Genomic DNA, 8,160 nt, shown 5'->3' on the forward strand with positions numbered 1-8,160 from the left:
AATCTCATTTGTAACAAGCTATTTGTAACGGGCAAAGCTTTGCCCGATACAATTAAGATATTCGTAACGGGCAAAATAGTGTCCGTTACGAATACTTATTTATTCGTAACGGGCACTAATATGTCCGTTACGAATACATATGTATTCGTAATGGACACTATTTTGCCCGTTACGAATAAATAAGTATTCGTAACGGACACTATTTTGTCCGTTACGACTACTATATTACACATAAGAGGCCCAACTGATGAGAGGAGCCCGTACTTGGCTTTTTAGGGTTTCACCTAATAGCCATCACCCTCTTTCTCTCTCATCAGTCCCTCTCTCTCTCCTCCCCTCTCCTCCCCTCTCCTCCCCATCATTCACCAGCTTCTTTCTCCTCTCCTCCGTCAATCTGAGTTTTCAAAACACTTGTGCTCTTTCTCTCCTCCTCCGTCCTCCTACTCCTTGTTCCTCCTGCTCTTATAGAGAAATTATGGTTGATGGGTATGTGAAAAAGTGTTCGAACATTTTATTACGGGCGGGGCACAATGCGAAGAAAAAGAAATCAGTGTTAATTTGTTGTTCCTCTTATAGTGAATTCTAGATATTGGATCAAGATAGCGGCGAATTGTCAAAAACTACTGAAGAACAATTCTTATAATTTGGGATATCTTTGCCTAAAACTTCAACCATTTTAGATCTTGAGGTAAGAAGTCCTTGAATTGTTTTTTCCTCTTCTTGAATTGATTTCTGGGCATCTAATTGTTTAAATTCTTGAATTTGTTCTTGTGAATTCTAATTTGCTTTATTTTTTTCAACATGTAATTTGTATTTGATTCATTTTTGGCATTTGTATGGTTTGATTATGCTTTGTATGTTTACACGAATAATAAATCAAAAAATATATATTCTTCAATAGAAACGAGTAATACATGCAATCAGTAATGAATTTTGTTCATCTTTGTCGATTAATACCTGATTGCCGAATTTTTTTTGTTTATAGAGAGAACTAAGAAACCCGATATGGCATGTTGATTAATTCTAGTGTTCTTCGAGTTTTGTTAAGCGTATGACTTGCATTTTTCAATCCTTGCACTGATCTGAATCACTAGTTTCTGATTTTATTTATTTTTTATTTTTTTTAAAAGAACTTTAGAGGCTGCCTTCAATTTGGATTTGGGTATGTGTCAAATTTGTACTACTATTTTCATCTCTAGGTATTGATGAATAAAAGGCTGATTTTATGTGAATTATGTCTATTCCTTGTAGCAGTTAATGATCGCTTGTCAATTTAATCACTAGTAGATTTATTTTTTGTAGTTGATAAAAGCTAAGGAAATGTTACTATATATGTTAGTCCCTGAACAGATGGTAGTAGATAATTTGTTAAGCTATTGCAATGTTAGTCATTCTATATATGATCCTATCCATGCATTTCTATATTTTATCAAGAACAGATAATATGTTAAGCTATTGCAATGTTTGTCATTCTATCTATGATCCTATTGCAATGTTAGTCATTCTATCTATGATATGGTCAGGCTATTACAGATAATATTTGACGGATATTGCGATATGGCAGTGAGACAGGTTGCTAGTATTCATTTCAAGAACTTTATTGCCAAGAATTGGTCGCCTCGATCATGATCTTAGTTCGTTTCCTTTCGTGTAGTGGTACGGTTAAGACTTTGACTTTAATTGTCGTATCTTGGTCATTCGATATTGATTCGATATTGATATTGTATGCTTGGTTATATTTTTATTTTTAATTTCAGAGGAGCAATCAAAGATCTCACCGGCTGATAAAGCCTTGGTAAGAGAAAATATCCTTGTGTTTGTGGTTCAAGTTCCACCGCTTTTGAGGTATGGCTATTTGTTGTGCTATTGTTATCTATGTGAGCTATCATATCCAAATTTCAATTTTGAAGGGCGTTTGATGTTTATTGTGGTTGCCATTTGTAGGGTGTAGTTTGGCGAGTGCCTCAAAACAATTATCCATGTTGATTACCCTGAGCAGTGGCCTGGCCATTGGGTGAAGCATAATTTGCAAGATCAACAGGTCTATGGTGCTCTGTTTGTTTTGCGGATTCTCGCTAGAAAATATGAGTAAGTACATGATTGCTGATTATGTATGGTATATTGCGGTATCATCACAAAAAAATAAAGCAAATCATATGTTGTTTTATTCTTTTGGGTTTTCTCTGATTCTAGTTGCTCCTCATCAAGTAAGTGGAGTTGCTTACCTAATTCTCTATTGGCTAGTACAGTCAAAAGTCAAATTAGATAATATGCTAGCTTGACAGTGTATTCATGTTCAACAAGCACTATATTTGATTTTACAAAAAGTTTACATGTTTCTTGATTAATGCTTAATACAAAAAAAAAAGTTCTCTAGTGTTTTTGCATAGGCAGACTGATAAATTTTAGCAGTCATTTGCCCCATTTTTTTCCTTATTGTGCTTGCTTTATGAGCTCCAAATGGTATGTAATTTTTACCATGATTCTTCTTCTTCCAATTCCGAATGACGATAAATCTGCTCCTTCTTTGAAGTCTAAGAATTATCGTCTTTTTGGTAGAGATAAGCCTGTTCATAAGGTCCTTGGTGGTGGTTAACGTATGTTTCTTCTGTTTTCGATTTTTATTTATTTTTTTTACTGCATGTTGTTTGTATCTTCTAAATTTGCTTGTTTTCCGTACAAATTATGCGAAATTGATGATTGTTTTTAGCTTGATTGTTGTTGATTAATGGAGAATAGGAGTAATTTTGATTGTAATTATTGAATGTTTTGTTTGTATGCTTAATTGTTTAGACTGAAGTTTGGGATTTAATCATATTTGGACATAGATCTAATAATTTATGATATGATTACTTAACATTTTTCTGCAAATCTACAATTCTTTGTTATTTTAGCTTTTTATAATTTACTTGGGACACCCTCAAGTGGTAATACCTGATAACTCTAATTTACTTTGTCTTCTGACCTCCCTTTTTTTAGTTCTTTGTGTTTTGTTCGTCTTGTTTGTGGTGCTGGTTCATTTTTAATTTTCTGTATCATTTGTTTGATGTATCTTGGGACTAGTCAATATCGGTCTTCGTGTGGTTTGGATTCTCATTTTATTTTATTTAAGGACAATCCAACAAAATTATATTTTTTTGTTGTTTATTTGCTTGTTCTTTGACTGTATTTTTGGAATATCCTTTTTTTTTTTTTTAATATTCTGTTATTGATTTTAATCTACCTAATCTCATTGTTTTTCTGCTCAGAACCATTCATAGTTGATATGTTATCTCTATTTATTTTTTCAAGTCTTTCAAGATGCAGTTATGCATTTATTTTTTCTCATTGCTTGCTATGCTTTCTTGTTTTGTAATGTTGCAGATGCAGCAGATTTGTTGCAGCAGCTATCTCTGGAATCTCATACCAAATCTCTTTGGTTCTCGCAATGTTATCCGAGTAGAGTGTTCGTTCTATCTTTTTCAAGTGGTAGTTGTTCGTGGCTTTGCAGATGGAGTCCATGTCCGAGGGCTCATTCATTACTTTTGTATGCACTTCACCAAAGCTTCACCACACTATACAAATTCTAAAGCCAATCGCTTACCTAATCAGTTGCTTCAGGGAATCTGAGAGTAGCTTCTGGAATGTAGTGTGTTCATTTGTGAGCAGCTGCTTTGTTTTGAGATTTGCTTTTGCTTTGTTTTTAGTTTTAGTTATATTAAGAAATAATTAAATTGCTGATTGTATATTACTCTGTAATTATTAAGTGTATACTATACTTGTATAAAATAAATAAATATATATATTGACTGATAAAATAATTGTGTAAGCTAGCTAGCTGTCCAACATGTGCTGGATTTTTTTTTTAATTGAATCTCACAGTATTCGTAACGGGCAGAATCTGCCTGTTACCTATAACCCCGTTATTCGTAACGGGCAACTGAAATGCCCGTTACGAATAAGTACTTATTCGTAACGGGCATTTCAGTTGCCCGTTACGAATAAGTACTTATTAGTAACGGACGGTGCCCGTTACGAATAACAATGGCCATCCGTAATGGCCACATACGTAACGGACGCTGCCTGTTACGGATGGGCTCTTTTTGCCCGTTACGGATGACCTTTTTTCCACTAATGTAACGTTCCCTTTAGAGGGGAATTGTTATCCTAGCCCTAGTGCGGCCTCTACTAGCTCTTCCTTTTTCTTAATTTCATCACCAAACAATATATACAACGTGATACCTAAAACTAAGGTAGTTGATTTTATTTACACACATCAATCACGTAGGAATTACATTGCAAAGTTGTAATTCTTTATTTAATTCAAATTCGTGAAAAGAACAAAAATAAACAAGATTCGCCTTGGCTTAAGTGATCAACCAACAATTAATTATTCAATTCTATTCTTATTTAACGCTAGATACTATGTGGAATTGATTAATTAAAGATCCGTTTAAAATGATCAAGCCACACTAATTAATTGATTAAAGTTGTTTTAAACAAGAAAATAAATATGATTGATCTAAGTGCTCGGGATTTTACCACTTCTCTTTGCTAGATCTTCGTTTACAACACTTATGGACTCCTTGTTCGGGAACCTCCACCGTGGTAACGAGTATAAAGGGGGTGAGTGTTTAGGACAAGAGGGTTTGGTAGCACGCAACTGATTGTCTTGCGCGCGGCTAACAGGGTAAAGTCGTATCACCTAATCAAAAGTATTACCTAAGTCCTCTAACTAAAGTTGATAGGGAAGTAGGGTCGAATCCACAAGGAAATTGGTCTTTCTATTCCTAATTAATCAATTATAATCTAAGTTATTAAAGTAACCAATTTGTTGTTGTTAAAGAAATTATACTACGAAGAATAAGTTTAGGGAGAAAAACAATAATAAGAAGGCCTAGGGTCACAGGTTCACCAATAATTAATATTCCGCGATTAAACATAATAATTAATAATTAACATTGCACAAATAACATGATTAACATGCTCTTGCAATTTATTAATCAACATAGATCTAACAGGCTCTCGCAATTTACTAGATCTAAGTTCCTATTAAAAATAGCCTTTAATATTAAATTAACATCTGCTCGATTCATCAATTCAATATTGCTAAACATTCACAATCAAATTACATCTGCTCGATTCATAATCTAATTGCAAAGAATTAAAACAATTCAATAAGAAATTATCATGCAATACCAATAATCAATAATAACAAATTATCCCTTCATATTGATTATGGATCCCCATAAACCCTAGAAATAAAACTACTCACACATAATAGAAACTAAACTAATCAAAGCAATAAAGCAAGACATAATTAAAGGAATAAAATAAACAACTAAGATTAAGAGAAGAGAAATAGTTACCATACAAATATGGAATTAAGAATGGATTAAGAACAAAAGTATTTGAGAGAGAAAATCTAAGAAAACCATTAAGAGGGTAAAGAAAGAATAATCAGAGAGAGAGATCCTAAAATCGTATTATGGAGGAGTATTTATACTCCGTACAAATCCTAAACTAAAACAAACTAAAATGACACTAATCGCCTCCTAATAATTACACGCGCCCGATCGGGAGCGCCTTTTTGCTCTTCAGGTCGAAACTCGCGCCCGGCCGGGCGCGTCACCGGGCGCCGACCTTAGCTTCTCCCGCCCGGCTGGGCGCACCTCCGAGCGCCAGCCTCTTTGGCCGGGCGGCTCTCTTGGGCCACTATTTGGACTACAATTGGGCTCCAATTCTTCGGGCCAATCTAAGTTTCCTCTTCCTGTCTTGAATACTCGGTCCAAATGCCCCGGTATCACCTATACCGAGATCTTAATCACCGGTTCAATGGCTCTAACCGGCCCTGGGTTATAAAATCTGGTCGTGCTTCTCCAGTGCTCGTGATTGCTCCAAAATATCTCAGGAAAATACTCCAAAAGAGTATTTCCCTGCAAAAGTCAACCAAATCTACGAAAACACTAGAAAACACCAATTTGTAATAAAAGTGGCTCTAAAGAGCCAAAAACACTACTAATTATAACCAAGGGACGGGGGTAAAATACTATATAAAATAGACACATCAAACTCCCCCAAGCCAAACCTTTGCTTGTCCCTAAGCAAAGATCTCATCAATGAATCAATAAATATGCTTCACCCCAAAAGTAAAAATCAAGCACAAACGATTCAGGGTAAATCAAATAAACATGCTTCGAAATCAACCAATCAAATCCATCTAATTATCAATCTTTCCTAACATTTGTCAAATAGAGCAAACTACAAGAGCATATAGAATTCAAGACTAGTGCTCACACACTCAACTCTCATTTATGTGGCGAGTAAAAGATGTACTCGATCGCTCTCCAACCAACCCCTTTATGCGAACAATGCCCTCCCAACTCAGACTCTCGTGTGTATAAAACAATGAACGCTCAACCTACTAGTCAACTCGAAATACGTCAAATCATAACTTGCATTGATAAACAACACTTTCACATTCATACAATTCTATGCACAAAGGTCGGAAGGTCTTTAAAGCTTGTAATGTAAGGCTAGGGTAAAGGGTAGGAATCATTTGGGAACAAGAGAGAGAAAAGCTATGCTTAAGGGAGAAAATCCTAATAAAGCCTATGATCAAAATAAATAATGATCAACATCTCCTACATAACCAACTCCAACAAAAATCCACCAAATATACTCCAAACAATATAAACAATCCCAACTCTTACAATTTCACTCATAGAAATATAATAATGAAGAACTGGAATGAATAAACAAACTTTATTTCCAAACTTGAAATTTTCAATGAAGCTCTATTTTTTTTCTTTTGTCAACCTCCAACTAGAACAGTTGAACACTTTTTTTTTTTCTTTTGAAGTTCACTTATTTTTTTTTCACTTTTTTTTTCTTTGAACTTCTATTTTTTCATAACATCATGCTTTATTTTTTTTGAAGAAAATATAACTTTCAAACTCACCAAAAATAAACATGATCAAGAACAAAATAACTTCTCAAAACCCACCCAAATTGTGCAAATAATAAGCACACTACAAACTCCCTCACCTCACTCACTAATAGCTCCCCTAAGCCAAGCTTGGGACTAGTAACCAATGGGAAAAAATAGGCTTGTAATGTGGCTAATAAACAACAGAAAGGCAAGGCAACAACATGGGTAGCAAGAAGGAAACAAATGTATCTACAATCATCTGGAGGCTACCTAAAAGAATAAATGCCTTCGTCCTCCGCAATGTGCATAATAATGAATCATACAAACATTACTTATAGTTGCAAACCAATACTAAAATTCATTGACATACCAGGAACTAACACACATTCCTAATCAAATCAACTAGTCAAGCACTATATTCACAAGTAGTTGGGCAAAATTGACGCATGTTAAGGTTTCAAGGCAATCAAACATCAAATCATGATCAACTAGTCCACAATGCTTATCATCAAATACCAAGAATCAAAACAATTTTCTCAAGTAAGGGGCACAGGGAAGCATGATTTACAATTTATTGGAACATATTTTTGGATTTTTTTTTTTTTGTTTTTCAATTTTTTTTTATTTTTTGTATTTTTCATATATAAGAAAGCAATAAAACTAACCTAGAAAGCAATAAATCTAACCTAAGAAAACACACAAAAAATAAAAGAAAAGAGAAAAAAAAAAATATCAAATCCGAAATCTCCCCTAAGCCAGAATCAAACAATGTCCGGATTGGCTCGGGAACTAGCCCAACATAGCTAGTCCTGATCATCCTTCTCCATTGAGCCGAAACCCGCACCTCCACTGCCACCTGCACCAGAAGAGCTACCACAAAAATAATCAGCATGAAAACTCCCCCTCGCCGGTCCCCCGAAAGGAATGTCCTGGCCGTACCCATGGAAGGAAGAATAGTCAGTGTAAATACCATGGGCAGTGGGATCCCCATCGTATCCCTGGGGTGGAGGATGAAACTAGTCAGGGTGAATAGCATCGTCGGGAATGTTGCCCTGACAAGCATAATCATCGTACATAGGGTAGAGAGCTCTACCATGGTTCCTCTCTAGGTACCCTAACCTATGGTCTATGGAGCCTACCATCCTCCTAAGGTCAGTATGGGAATGCTCGATACGTCCTAAAGCCTGACCTATACTCTGAAGGTCCCAAACTGGGTCAGAGTCAACATGAGGGACAGAGTGAGACATGCG

The 8,160-nt window shown here is 35.3% G+C and overlaps 1 long non-coding RNA gene across 2 annotated transcripts; it reads left to right on the forward strand.

Annotated features, from left to right (window-relative positions):
* Positions 1-247: 247 nt before the first annotated feature.
* LOC110713208 lies at positions 248-3,786 on the forward strand. 2 transcript variants are annotated; one of them, XR_002509807.1, is made up of 5 exons: positions 248-688; positions 1,524-1,656; positions 1,758-1,845; positions 1,945-2,927; positions 3,364-3,786. It is a non-coding gene; the product is annotated as an uncharacterized LOC110713208 (long non-coding RNA). The 2 variants fall into 2 exon arrangements; XR_002509808.1 differs by having other exon boundaries at positions 1,565-1,656.
* The last annotated feature ends 4,374 nt before the right edge of the window (positions 3,787-8,160 follow it).

This window comes from Chenopodium quinoa, unplaced genomic scaffold (genome assembly GCF_001683475.1).
Source record: "Chenopodium quinoa cultivar QQ74 unplaced genomic scaffold, ASM168347v1, whole genome shotgun sequence".
NCBI classification, from domain to species: domain Eukaryota; kingdom Viridiplantae; phylum Streptophyta; class Magnoliopsida; order Caryophyllales; family Amaranthaceae; genus Chenopodium; species Chenopodium quinoa.